Source organism: Chamaea fasciata, unplaced genomic scaffold (assembly GCF_029207755.1).
Source record: "Chamaea fasciata isolate MVZ Bird 193981 ecotype frontalis unplaced genomic scaffold, bChaFas1.0.hap1 SCAF_38, whole genome shotgun sequence".
Lineage (NCBI taxonomy): Eukaryota > Metazoa > Chordata > Aves > Passeriformes > Sylviidae > Chamaea > Chamaea fasciata.
Window position 1 is genome coordinate 102752 of NW_027094123.1, and position 14532 is coordinate 117283.

The window sequence follows — 14532 nt, forward strand, 5'->3', positions numbered from 1 at the left end:
CCTGGATCTAAATAACTAATTGCTTGTCATTTTTGTGTTTGTTTAGCTGTGTTTATAATGAGAAACAGAAGAAACTGATAAATAGATTTAGGAACACAGACAATTGTAAATCCTCGAGCATCCTAAAACCCATTCAACAGTCACGGAGAAAGGAAACAGGAGTTTGACCAGTTATCATTTATCTTGATATCCATTGAAAAGGTTGAAAGTTTCCAATGAGGAAGACTCCACTTACTTCCTTTTTTTACGCCCCCTCCCCATATAAAGGACCACTGACCCAATTCAAAGAACAAACTACACACGCTTAATAGCTTTTTAGCTAATTATAATATGAAGCAGAGAATGGGAGGTTTTAGTGCTATAAATATGTATTAGTATTTTGGATAGTCAACACTTTTGAAAAGAAAGAGATTTTGTAACTTGGCAGTGCATTTTAGGGAGTGATCGCACACAACTGCCTGGCGTTGCATTAAACATATACTTTCTGACTCTAAACTGTTAGAGTCTTCTGTCTGTCACAGATGGGTATCGATAGTAGATCAATATCCATATTTTAATAAGTCAGCAGTGGCACAGGAAACTCCCAGCTGATGGGAACAAACTTTCTGGCTGACTTCAGAGGCCTCAACAAAGTTGAGTGGTTTTCTCTCCTGTCCCCAGCCCTTCCTGGCCCCAGGGGCTGATGGCATTTGTGCTCCCTCAGGTTCATCTCCCCACACCAACACCATGGGGGTGCTCAGGCCTGCTCTGGGCACTGCAAACAGGGGCTCCTGAGCCAGAGCTGCCGTGTCTGTGCCTGCAAGGATGCGGCCCCCGTGTGAGCTGGGAGAGAGGCCAGGGCTGCAGAGGGGGGATGTTGTTGGCAGGTGCATGAGGACGCTCTGGGACGCTGCCCGGGGGTGTCCAGCACAGTGGGGATGGATCAGCCCCTGCTCTGCTGCTCCTTCCCGTCTCCCCCAGGGACCCTGCAGAGCCCCAGCCGGGCTGTTTGCCCCCAGCCTGCCCACGGCCACCCTGGGGCTGCTCACGGGGCTTTTCCGTGCACAGCATTGGGCCTGGGCGTGTTCTGGAGAGAGCCTGGGCAAGGAGCCTGGAGCAGCGAGGCCCTGCCCTGAGGCGTCAGCGCTGCCCCAGCGGAGCCCATGGCCTGTCCCTGCTGCAGCCCCGGCACTGCCAGCCCCAGCCCTGTGCCCGGCGCCGAGAGCACACCGGCCCTACAGCAACACCAGGGCCAGGAGGGCAGCGGGGCAGGGCCATGGGAGCAGCGCTGCCAACACCAAGGGCTGCTGCTCCTGGGCACAGCTGCTGTGCCAGCACTGATCTGCCCCCAGCTCTCATCCAGAGAAGAGAACCAAAGGGGGATCTCTGCAGAAAACTTGCCTGCCAGATCCTTGGGTTCCTTTAAAGCCACCAGGAGTGCAGCCCCTCATTGACACAGTCTGTGGCCACAGGGAAGGTGGAGACAAACAAAATGAGAAATGGCACAAACAGTGACACTGCTTTGTGGACAATATTACACAAGTAAAACAAAGGAAAAGAACCTCCAAAGTAAAGCAACAAGAGGTATCAAAAATGACTTTTATGACAAGTGATTTTGAGAAACTGGCCAGCAGTTTAATGTTTGTGAAACCATCCAGCCATCAGTCTTCCACACTGCAGCCTCGAGCTCCTGCTTCCTCAGGCTGCAGATGAGGGGGTTCACGGCTGGAGGCACCAGCGAGAACAGAACTGACAGGGCCAGATCCGGGGATGGGGAGGAGATTGGGGGGGCTTCAGGTGAGCAAACATGACAGTGCTGAGGAACAGGGAGACCACGGCCAGGTGATGGCGGCAGGTGGAAAAGGCTTTGTGACATCATCCCTGCTCAGACGGGATCCTCAGCACGGCCCTGAAGATCTGCACAGAGGAGAAAACAATGAAAACAAACCAACCAAATACCAAAGAGGCACTAACAGCCAAAAGTTCTTTTCTTACCTGGCGGGTTGGAGGCTGGGGGCTGCTGCTCCCTGGGGAGCTGCTGGAAGCTGCAGGGCTGGATCCTGAGCACCTCCCGGTTGAGCGGGGGCAGCTGCCCCCCATAGAGCTCCAGGAAGCGGCTGGGGGCCCCCTCCTGTCCGTGCAGCCACAGCCGCTCCCCGTGGAAGCCGAGGAAGTGGCAGGGCGGGATCCGCAGCACCTCCCGCGGGGCGGGCAGTGGCCGCTGCCCATAGAGCTCCTGGAAGCGGCTCGGCCCCTCCCGCCGGGCCGGCCCCGGCCGCTCCCTGTGCAGCAGGTGGAAGCCGCAGGGCGGGCGCCAGGCGAGCGGCGGCCGCTCCCTGGGCGGCTGCTGGAAGCGGCCGGGCCGGGGACAGCGCAGCTCCCGGCCGTCCGGCAGCACCCGCTCCCTGTGCAGCAGAAGGAAGCCGCGGGGCGGGCGCCCGGGCGGCAGCGGCGGCCGCTCCCTGGGCAGCGGCTTGAAGCCGCAGGGCGGGCGCCTGCGCCCCTCCCGCCCCGCCGCCGGCCGCTGCCTGTTGGCCGCGCTCCGGCGCCTGATGCGGAGCAGGAGGTCGGGGCAGTCGCGGCGAAACCAGGGGTTCGTGTAGTGGAGCCAGGCGCCGGCATCGCCCGGCGCGGCTGCGCCAACCCAGCCCGGCCCCTTGCGGAAGCCGTAGCGGTTCAGCTGGCGCAGGAAGCTGCGAAACTGCGTGGCCCGGAAGGTGTGCGGGGCCGGCCCCTGGGAGCCGCCCGGGCCAAGCAGCTCCCGCTCCAAGAGGGAGCGGTCGATGAGCAGCCCCCGCGCCTGGCTGTCCCAGCGCACGGAGCGGACGCGGGGGCTGTTTGCCAGGCGCCACAGCTTGGCGGGGAAGGTGCCGGCGCTGAGCCCGGCGGGCAGCGGCAGCTCCGGCATGGCGTCCATCGCCGACTGTGGCCACAACGACCGGAGACCAACGGCCGCGGCTCGGCTCGGCTCGGCTCGGCTCGGCTCGGCTCGGCTCGGCTCGGTTCGGCTCGGCTCGGCTCGGCTCGGCTCGGCTCGCCTCGGTTCGGCTTGGCTCGGCTCGGCACGGGAAGCCCCTGGGCAGGGTGGGCTCTGGGAGCTGTGGTGGACTCTGTCCCCATGCTGCATCCTGTGCCTGGGTCACCGTCGGTGACGGAGGAAAAGGCCATTGCTTTGTCTTGGCTGGGGAAAGGATGAAAAGGGGACATTAGAAACCATTCTTTTGGCCACCTTTTCAGCAGACCAACTGTTTTTTTCTCGCCATCTCTGCCTGTTTTTTGCAGAGTTGGAACATTTCTCATGATTCGCTGTCAGCAACAGCAGCAGGAAGGGGCAGTGATTTTGTCAGCATTGTCATCAAAACGCTAGTGCTGCCCCATGGATGGATGTTGCTTTATGCCAGGGATGAAAGACCTTCACTTGTAGGGAGCTCACGCCGCTGTCTTCCCAAATGACGTTGCCATTTTCTTTCCTCAGGAATCGCTTCTTCTGTTTTTCCCCCCATCTGGGGAGATTTCCAATGCAAATGCCTCCTGCAGCCAGCTCTTGCCAATGCAGACTGACCAAGGAGATCTTGCAATGGACAGAGACTCCCTAGAGCTGGTGTGGAGAGGTGAGGGGGGAAGGTTTGTCCTTTACTCTTGAAGTCTTGTTGGGGAGCTGATTGTGCTTGGGGGCACTGACAAAAATGATGTGTCCTGAAAAACCACAGAGACTTTGGGGTTGTCATGTTGGGGCAGAAATTTCTGTCTGAGAACTTTTTGAAAAGTTTCAATTAACCTTTTTTTTTTTATTTCTTTCTTTTTCTTTTTCCCTGCAGAGATCCTTTTCCATACCTTTTGGGGAACTTCCCTCTGCTGGTCTCCCAGGTCAGGCCATTTCCCAAGGTTCCTTCCCAAAGTGAGGAGTAGCCCATGGCCTCCACTCTCCACTGGAACCAAAGGAAGCACAGAGCTTGCTGTTGTGGGAGAAGAGCTTCTCTTTCCTTTCCCTTTGGGGCAGGTTGGTATGTTCTCATTTGATAAAGGGAGGTTTAAACTCTGGAGGTGTTGCATTTCAAACTGCTCCAGCCTCGAGCTCTGGTGTGGGTATCCTTGGACAAAAGGCCTCCCTGTGTGAGCTCCCAGTGGGCTGGTTCAGTAAGGAAGTTGATATTTCAGGCTTGTGACTGCTGAAAGCAGTTGGTGTCTGGAGGTGTCCGGAGCTGAGAGCGACTACTTTTCTCGCCTGGCTGCAGAAAAGGTAGTTGGAAAGTGGGGATTGCACTTGCAGAGATGGCAATCAGGGGTGTTTTCCAAGAAATGGGCTGGCAGAGAGGCAGGTCTTGTGCTCAACTGGCTGTGTGTTTGTTTTGGTGGTGGGGAGATGTTGTAATGAATCAGCCGAGACTCCATATCCTTCATGCAGATAAAGCCAATTCTTTATTCACATCGCTTCTTTTGTCCAGTTTTCAGGGACCTCATGCACCACACCCGTTGGCGGGTAGTTTTCTTACTGCCTCATTTATTGGTCAGAAGGTCATTTGTGTGGATGTGCTAAGTTTCAGGTTGTTTCCATTTTTCCTTGGTGGGTTCTGATGGAACAGAGCTAATATTTATGCAGATGCACTTGTTTTTCTCCCTAAGAATAGGCTGTTGTGTGAACAAACTTCTCTTTCTCTAAACAGTTTTCAACTGGGAGCTTGCAGGCTATTGCTAGCTGCTTAGCTAAAGTAGCATGGCCTCATCCATATTCCATAAGACCTTTCTTTAATAACATTTGACCTTTCTTTAATAACATTTTTTACCTGTCTGCAACAGGGAGAGTCACAGACACAGACACAGACACCAGCTGAAGCAACAGTGTCATTTACTATCATGCAGGAGTGCAAAGACAAATCAGAAAAGAAGAAGGTAAGCAATGCACCTTATCACTGGTACAAAAGGTTGCCTCTAGTGGTTAAGAAAGATACATCAGCAGACACCCTTTTTACTTTATCCTTCATCCAGATCCACTCATCAGGTGGGGAAAGCTGTCCCAGCAAAGCTCGGGAAAGTCCCTGCGAGGAACTAGGAAATCCTACACTGCCTCCCCCTTTCTTGGCCACCAGGCTTCTGACTGCACTGTGAGAGTAGCCCAGCTTTGACAGTGGTGAACGAGCAATCTGACAGACCTTCTAGGGCAGGAGATCTGATTTCCTTCTCCTCTTGGTTTTCTCCCTGAGCCTGTCCAGGGCTCAAGGAGGAAGCAAGGCCAGATGTGGCCTTGTCTGGTTTCTTCATGCTGAAAGGTAAAGACGTGTTTCACCAATGAATGAATGCATAGATCCTATTGATAGTAACGCTTGGTTAAGGAGCAGATCCATTGAAAGTTTGGTTGGAAGGGTCATCCAGAGGGCAGATTTAGCTCAGGGCCTGTTGTTCAGGCCTTAGTCCTTCAGTATTTTGTGGTGCAAATCAATGCCCTGGAAAGCTGGAAACAAATGAGTCCCTCTTGAGCACGTTTCAGAGCGGGAGCAGGATTAGCCCTGCAAGGCCGGGCTAGGGCCAAGAGCAGAGGGCCAGCAGGCTGCATTTGCCCAGAGGCAGCCGTCCAGACCAAGAAGGCCACTGGTGCCCAGGGCCTGAGGTGCCTGAGGCTGCCTCCCCGCTGTGCAGCTCTGCAGAGCCCGTGGAGCGCAGGATCCCGGGCAGCCAGGGCGGCCTGGCTGCCTTGGAGCACGAGGGGTGTCCCAGAATGCTGCGGCCCTTGGCTTTTTAACTGTTGCTCAGAGTCTTGTCATTAGTCCACACTGTCTGACATGTTTTCCTTTCCTCTGGCATATTGAAGAGAGCTTTTTGAGAAAAGTGGCTGATGTAGCTTCTGCTGGTGCTGGTGCTTTTGTCTGCAGGTCAGGGCAGGTGGTTTGAACCAAGGACGGAGTCCGCAGTTAACACTGCAGTTTTGCCAAGCCAAGAAAACCATTCACAACTGGGTGACCGATGCTGAGCAGCTTTGCTAGTTTTTGGAAAGTTATCACCTTAAAAAGCCCAACAAATGTTCCTACATGAGGGTACCAGCAGTGTCCCAAAGATCCCAACTTTTTCCACCTCTTTTCTGTGTCTTTGGTGTTTCTAAGTTCCCCATTCCCCAGCAGGAATGAAAGCATGTATGATAATGTGAGTGATTTGAGAGCTCTGTGTTGTGCCCTGCCACATCAGCGTTGATGACAGGCTGGACATGGACAGGTGTGTCGAGTTCAATTCATCCCAGTTCTGTGCCAACAGCAGCCCCAAGATGCCGAGAAGAGCAAGGACGGTGGGTGGGTGTGCACGCACAGCCCTGTGGCCTGACTGCTGTGTGGGCAGAAGGTTCTCAACAGCAGTACATCTTCACTCCCCCAAGTGGGAAGAATATATCAGATCTATATGAAATGAAAATATTTATGAAACTGCACTCAATGGTACATATTTATGTGTATCATAGATGCAATTTATCAAATATAATGCTGCATATTCTATATTTTGATATGCCATAATCAATAGAATATATCAAATCTAGAGTTGATCTTTCCCTAAGCTATTGCCTGTGGGTCCTAGAGGCCATCTCCTAGTGTTACTACATTTGTGCCTTCTGGTACTAGTTCTTATAGCAGCAACTCCCCTGGGAGTTCCTCCAGGGAACTTCACAGCAAGGCCTTCCATCACTGTCGTGGCTGTGGGAACTTGTTGCTTGCCATTTCTCCCCCAGAATCCTTGTGGATTCTGGAGCATGTCAGCACAGGTGTCCATGGCCCTTCCTTCATCCCCAGCCTGCAGCACTCACAGCCCTGCGGCCTCCCCCTTGCTGCAGCTCGTTTGCAAAGTGCTGCCAAAGGCAGCGGAGCTGGCTCAGGATCCCTGTTGGCTCCTGGGCTCCAGGATGACCTTCAGAGGGACACTTGGAGCGCTTCCTGAAGAGCTGCCCGTGGCATGGCGAGTGGATTTGTCCTCCCTGGGTGCCTCTGGTTGGAGCTGGATGCTCCGTGGAATCCCGGAGTTTTCTCAGCAGCCTTTGCAGCGAGTTCTCAGCCGAGGTGTGGCTCTGCTGCCATCCCAAATCTGCACCTGCCTTGCCCAGCCTGAGTGCAAGTGGGGCATGTGCTGGGCACGGATGGAGATTTCCATGGCCAAAATCCTCCAGTATATAAAACTGCTCATTGCTCTGGACAGCACAAATCACAAAACACCCATCGCAGTTGACAATTGTAATTTCTTGCAGATTCCTACAGCTGTGCTGCTGATCGACAAATACACCAGAATTGATTTCACATGGAAAATGTCATTTATTACAAATTGCTACACCTGCGCTGACAATACAGAACTATGCTGATGTCAATTTGAGTCTTAAAAAAAAGGAATTTATTAGATTTTTACAACAATGCCATGTAAAAATATAGAAATATCCACTTCAGTTAAGAAAACTTAATTTATTGCCAACATCTACAACAAGTCACTAGACACAGAGATCAATTAGGTGTTTAGCAACTTAATTTATTACATATTACTGCAAGCCTAAAGCCCATCTAGGAATACAAAAATATCAGTATTTCTATCTAAACCGTCGTCTACAAAGATCTCAATCGATACAATGACACAACTATACATCTCCATACATGTTTAAATAGAAAGATACACCCAGATACACCCACCTCAAAATACAGAAGTCAATACACAGATGTAAATAGAAAACTGGATATATTTACTTCTAGGAATACCAATATACCTATTTAAAGAGCCATATAACTCCAACTGCATGAATAGAAATACCTACACAACTCTATTTATAGGGAATAGAATTAAAACACACATAGAACAGCATACTTACATATACATATACTTACATCCATACATACATATGTTATTACAAAGATGTATGCATATATACAGACATATATATGTAGCATACATTTATAAATATACAAAGATACATACAGAAATATTCCTATACAAATAGTAACTTGCATATATAAATATCCATGAAATTATTCCTCTCTATGCTACAGTCCATATATCTTTAAACAGAAATCTAAGCAGAGGGATTCCCGCCACCCCATCTTCAAAGCCTTTCACTCTGTTCTTGCTTCCTCCCCTGCAGAGCAGCACCCCTGGACAAGGACAGCAGATGGCACTGGCTCAGGGGACAGTGCCTGGGGCCACCGGCAGCTCCCAGCGCTCCAGGGACAGCCGGGGCTGGAACTGCTGCTCCGCCCGGCCCGGCCGCCAGCTGGGACCCAGCGCGGCAACAGGGGACACAGGGGGCACAGGGGGAGAAACAAGAGCTGAAACAGGCAGCTGAGCGGGGGAAAAGGTAAAAATGCAGCCTAGACCAACACAAACATCACTCTATCCATCTCTATCAATTCACAGACCGTCACGGGGCTTTGCTTTGTGATGTCAGGGCACGGTTGCCACGTGGTCGTGGTGACATCGCAAGGTTGCCTTGGTGCCCGGAAGGCCTCAGGGGTGTCAGAGCAGCTCTTGGGCTTGCTCGGTGCAGGAACTTGGTCCTGTGCTTGAGGCTTTTGTCAGTGGGCAGCTGCCGACTGACAGGAGACTCCTTTTAGCTAGCGTTAGAGCGCAGTCTGCAAACTTGCACAGCAGTTGCCACAATGATTGGGCAACTCGCCGCTGCAGTTTTCACTGTTTATGGAGTTACTTATTCCTGCTATTTCCTGACTAACCTGGCACGTAAGTAGAGGTTTTCCCTGGGTGTCACCTACCCTGGTTTTTGTGTCTTCCTGCTCTTTCTTAGTGACTGAGTTGATTTGGAAACAGAAAGGCCATTGGGATGCCGCTTGGGTAAAGCTCCTGTCAACATGTTCAGCTCAAAAGGGGGTGTGTGTAGCCACGGCCGTGCGGCCAGCATTTGCAAGGGAGCCTGCAGGAGTTGCGTTCCCTCCGTGGGAGAGTCTGTGGCAGCAGAGTTTGCCAATTCCTCCATTGCTGGGTCAAGCAGGACAACTTTGAAAATGTAGACTGGGAGGCCTTCTTGGAAGGTCTTCTAAAAATGCTGCGGTTGTCTCCAGTTTTCTCAAAGCATCTGCTTCATTTTCCCTTGTCCACTGCAGGTCACCTGAGCCAGGTATTCAGAGGTGCTGATCCCGAGGTGAGTAAGGAAAGAACATTTGATGTTCCTGGTGTTTAAAATTGTGCAGCAAGCTGTGAGCTTGGCCTGTGGCAGTAGAGTGTAGAGGGCCAGCTGAGTAGGCTGCAAGAAAATCCATTTCCATGTCTGCTGCAGCAAGAGCAAAGGCATCACTGCCTATTTCCTAATTTTCCATTCCAGAGCTTTAAAAGAACTAAAAGATCAGTTTTGCAGAGAGAATGGTGCTTCCTGATAGTAGTCGGGGGGGAATATGTAATTTGGAGCCATTTGCAGTGTCCAGTTGAATCAGCTCATTAGAATTTAGTCAGAGTGACTTAGAATCCCCTTGCTCTCAAAGTTGATGATTTGTGCTTAGTAGAGCTGGTTCTAGAGCTGAAGAGAAAGAAGGTTCTAAATGAGCCTGTGTCTCACGCTCCTGTCTGTCCACAGATCCCAGAACCAAGAGCAGACTCTCCTCTGGCTTCCTCTGCTCCTGGACAAGAAGCCAACGCGGAGCCAAATGACCACAAGGCTCCAGCTGTTGTCACACCACAGCCGGAACTTTCCCAGACAGTAAGTGCCACTTCTGGAGGGTGCTGTCTTTAGTGCGAGGCAGAGCTGGAAGTTTCTGAGCAGCCAGCTCTTGCTGTTGGTGGCTGAGGATGCCGAGTGCTGCAGTCCTGCCAGACCTAGCCATTCCCCTCAGCCAGTGACAGCTGGAAAATGGGCTTTGAGCTGCCATGTTTAGGCCCCAGCTTGCTGGGATTCTGATAGGGGCCAGCCTGGAGCAGGAAGGTTCCCTGTGTGCAGAGGAGGGAGCATGTCAAAGGCACTGTGCTCAGCCTTGGTGGATACGTGGGGGACGCTGTGGTCTGGGGACACCTGTCCCTCTCCACAGACGTGCCAAGTACCCACAGGCACCAAAAGTCTTGATCTGAGAACACAAGCTCTTTCGGGTGGTTCGTGCCCATGAGCTTCTTGGCTGTGCTTACCCGGGAGCATTTCAGAGACATGCTGGGGATGTGGAGTTGCTGTTTGAAGACAGGGATCTTGGTGCCTTTGTTGCCAGGTTGTTCTTTTGCCTCTTCAGGCGGAGCAGTCAGTAGCAGAGCTGACAAGCACTCGGAGTCCACCTGTCTTTTGGCTTTTAATAAGCTGCTAAGAGATGATGTGTTGTCCGTGAATCTTTGGAGGGCATCTCTTCTCTTGTGTGGCAAAAGACACGTTCCCTGTCAGCTTCCAAAGAGGCTGTTGGAGCTTCAGCCCCAGATGGAGGCTGATTGTACTGCTAGTGTCACAGTGGGACAGAGTGAAGGGCAGGAAGAGGGGAATTCAATGGAGCTCTTGGGACTGAGGAGGCCAGGAGTCTCCCAGGCACTGAAAGCACAGAGCCTTGTCATCTGCAGAGATCAGCACTGGGACAGGAGGGTTACAATGGAAGCAGAGGTGGGCAGGGAAGCAGAAAGAAGTGGCTGAATGAATATGATTTGTACGCTGAAAAAGGAAAAAGCTGAGCCTGATGGCATCTCCCAGTCACTTGCTCTGCATTTGTGTGTACAGAACGTGGAGGGAGAGGCACAAGCAGAACCGCCCAAACCTCCGAGTGACACGATGGCTGCGAGGAGGAAGAGCAGGGAAGACATCAGGAGAACTGAGGATCAATGGAAACTCCATCAGGAGAGGGGCAATCAACAAAACCATGTAAGCGGAGGAGTAGTAGCCACTCCCCTGATGGAAGGTTCTGTCTCCTGTTCTTTACGGAACTTTGGAGACAAGCTGCAGGCAGAGCTGCAGAAAACTCGGGCTAGGATCAAGGCATGGGAGAAGAGGCTGGAGGAAGAAATGGAGATTCAAACAGAATGCCGAGCGAAAATTTGTCTCCTCCTTGAGAAGCGAGAGGCTCTACAGAAACAAGTGAGTGAAAGAGCAATAGCCACTGCAGTCACCAACCTGGTGCTTTCTGCCCTTCTTGCCTTTCCCCTGCAGAGCAGCAGGGGGGTGGGGTGATGCCTCTGAGTGCCGTCCTGCTCCGGTGTGTGTCACAGGCACTCTGAAGGACACTCCCTGCTCTGCTGAATCTCAGCTGCTGCCCTGCACAGTGGCACTAGTGCTTTGGCCTTTTGGCCAGCAGTCATCTGAATGCATTCCTGCTGGCCTCTTCCTGCTCTCCTTGTTTCTTGAGATGTTCTTGCAGGTGAACACGGTGACCCAGATGGATCTGGAAAGAAGCTGTCTGTATCCCTTGTGAATCTGGTCCTCTCCCTTTCCTCAGAGTCGATGACTCTTGGCTGACAGGGACAAGCTGGACTCTCTGACTGCTTTGTTCTCTTTGACTTGAGGTGGAAGTGTTGACATCTCGCCTGGCAGCCTGCAAAGATTTCCATCAAGTGACTGGCAGCAAGGAGGCCCAAGATTCCTGTGAGGCACAGAAACTGTCCCAAGCAGCAGCGCTGCCGGTTGGGCACGTTCAGAAGATGCCGGAGGAAAAGAGGACTCCATGGGAGAAGGTAGAACATTTGAACAAAGAGCTGCAAGTGTGTCTGCAGCCCTTGGAGGGGGAAAAGCATCCTTGGGAGAAAGTGGAATGGTCATTTTTGCAGTCACCCTTCAGTAAACCCACGCAAATGCATTTTGGAGAAAATAGACAATGAATCTGGCCTTGCACTCCAGTCAAACCAGCCTTTGGCTTTGAGCCATCCAGTTTGAGGAGTGGACATCAAAACAAACCCATGGCAGAGCCCTGCATGTGGCTGACAGCATCTTGCTAAGGGCTTGCATTTGAAATGGGATCTGGAGCTAATCTCTGCCAGCCACTTTTCTTTCTGACACCAACTCCTTTGTTGTCTCAGATCTCCACAGGCTCTTCTGTTGAACCTCCAGGAGCAGCAGTGTCACCTGAAGGCACTAGTGCTGGCCAAGCTGTGCAGTGGAACCCCGGCAGTTCGTTCATCTCCAGCACTGACACGGCTTCTGCTCAGCAACAGGAGATGGAGCATGATGAGGATGAGTCCCTGGAGCTCCTGAGTATGTCTTGTGTCTTTCTTCTCTGAGGGACAGTGTATGGTGTGCACGTGCCAGCACAGCTGGACCCAATGATCCTCCTCACTTTGGTGTCCCAGGAGCATTTAGGGCTCCCCACAGGAGAGGCTGTGCTCCAAGGCAGCAAGAGAGTGCTCTGGGTGTTCCCGCTGCCTCTGAGGGCAGCTTGGACGTGCCTGGGGTTTGCCTGAGCTTCCCCATCTGCTAAAGGCAGAAGCAGGGGTTATCCTTGCATCAGCAGAAGGCTGTGAGCTAGCAAATGATCTGGGCAAGTCCTGTGTGCTAGTGGCCAAACTGGACAGAATAGTTAGCTTCCTAAATTCTCCTTAGACTCCTGACTTCTCATCCGCCATCCGAGCAAAAAAAACCTTCACGGAAATTGATTGGTTTTGGCATTTTGTCTTCTGGTTGTGGTTTTAGTTTAGGTTTTTTTACGGATTTTTTTTGGGTAGAGGTTTTTTCTCCATCTTGAAGGAGCTCTTCTGCCCCATGTGTCTTAGTGGCATCATTTTGATGACTGTTCTTATTTACCACTACTACATCTGCAGGTTTTTTAATGAGAATATTATATATTTGTCAGTGAGGACTCTTTGGAAAGAACATCAGGTGACAGCAGAAACAGAGAGCAAGAGCTGGTTTTTTTGTGCCCCCAATGAAAAAAGCCAGATCTTTTTATTACAATCAGTATTTAATAACCTAGTTTTGTTCCTAGAAAGATGCATCCAAGAGACATAGGCCTGGGGCATGATCAGATAAAAGTGCGCTGTAGGCATTTCTCAGGAGTGAGCCTCCAGCCCCTCTGCTGTATATTCCTCAGATCCATGACACTTTTTCCTACCTGATTCCCAGTCATTCCCATGACTGTTAGAATGCTACCCACTGGCCCAAGCCCTGCTCAGACCAGTCTCTAGGAAAACACATCAAGCCCTTTGTGATTCTACAGCACAAGTCATTGAAGCTGCTTCTTGCCCAGAGCAGCTGCCGGTCCTGTGCCCTCAGATAAGACCTGGTGGGGCTGAGAAGAGAGCCCAGCTGACTCTCTGTCTCCCGTCACCTGTTGGCACAAAAGGGCACTGATGTGCACCTGGGTGTGTCTGCTCTCCAAGCCAATCCTGCTGTGTCCTCAGTGGGGGCAGCAGCTTGGAAGGGGCTGGGTGTGGCCGTGCCTTCTTGCCATTGCTTGTCAGTGCTGGTGCCTGGGCTTTGGCAGCTTTGTGGCGGTGGCTGCCCTGGCCCTGAGGGCTGGTGTGAGTGCCGAGGCTGGAGCCTTCCTTAGCTGGGAGAGTCCCGCTGCCGGCCGGCCGCTGCAGCGCGGAGCTGCCCCGAGGCAGCAGCCCCTGCTCTGGGCCGGCTCCTGCACGGCCTGGGCTGGGCTCACAGAGGGTCAGCATCTCCTCTGGGCAGCTGTCCGTGTCCCGCCGGCACCTGAGGAGCACTGCTGTCCTTGCTGCCCTTGCCCGCTGCGGGAAGGTGGGCACGTGTGCGGGGCTGAGAGGGCGAGTGCAATGGCAGGGACTGATCCCTGCTGTCAGGGGGCGGAGAAGCAGTGTGGTTCTTCACGTGGGCCACGGGCAAGGGCGTCTTCCAGCTCAGCCTGCTCATCAAGGGTGAGGGTCCTGCTGCTGAAGGCCCCTTGGGATTGGTTAGAGCATGAGCTGCTTGGGTTTACAAAGGGAAAGGCATTCTTTTGGCAAACTGCTGCAAGGTGGGGAAGATGCCCTCCTCTCCTGGGAATGCATCTCCCTGTGCTTTGTTTTCTGCCAAGGCATCTCTTCAAAGGACTGTAGAAAATCATTCTCTGTGCTGGCCTGCTTGTGCTGCAGAGCTGCCTGTCTTGTTGCAATTGTTGTTGTTGTTGTTGTTACCCAGCTGGCCACAAAGGACTCAGAAGGCCAGACTGTAGAGCCCCAGCAGGGCTGCCTTTTGTATCTCTTGGATGGTGGGATGTCTGCTTTCAAGTGAGCATCTTGCATTTTGTTTCCCTCAGGGCAAAGGGCGAGCATGGAAAATCCCCGAAGGAAATACATGGAAGAGGAAATTGTTGGCAGAGGGTGAGTCCAACCACAGTTACTTGTACGCAATCATGGGGCAACGATTTGCTGCTGGAATATCTGTCAAGGGTGAAGTCAGGCAAGTTGCAAACATATTCAGACACTGGGGTTAGTCTGCCCCATCTCTCAGTACCAGCCAGAATTTGGAAGTGTGGTCAGAAGGAATTGTCAAAGACACTTGGATTTCATTGCCAGAAACAGCAAGCACCCCTTTTTGTAGCAGGGAGATAACTGTTTGAAGGAACATTTCTTCCCAAGAGTTTGCTGAAGGAAATAGTGTGATCAGGATAAAAACTGCCCAGTTTAGAAACTGAAATCCAAGATGAAAGAATCACCTGGCCTTTTGAGCTGAGGCACTAAACCCCAATGCTTCAGAAACAG

The 14532-nt window shown here is 52.1% G+C and overlaps 1 long non-coding RNA gene across 1 annotated transcript; it reads left to right on the plus strand.

The window, feature by feature from the left end:
- Positions 1-5180: 5180 nt before the first annotated feature.
- On the plus strand, positions 5181-9527 carry LOC136303598 (uncharacterized). The gene is made up of 3 exons (XR_010724261.1): positions 5181-5246; positions 9045-9082; positions 9512-9527. It is a non-coding gene; the product is annotated as an uncharacterized lncRNA (long non-coding RNA).
- The last annotated feature ends 5005 nt before the right edge of the window (positions 9528-14532 follow it).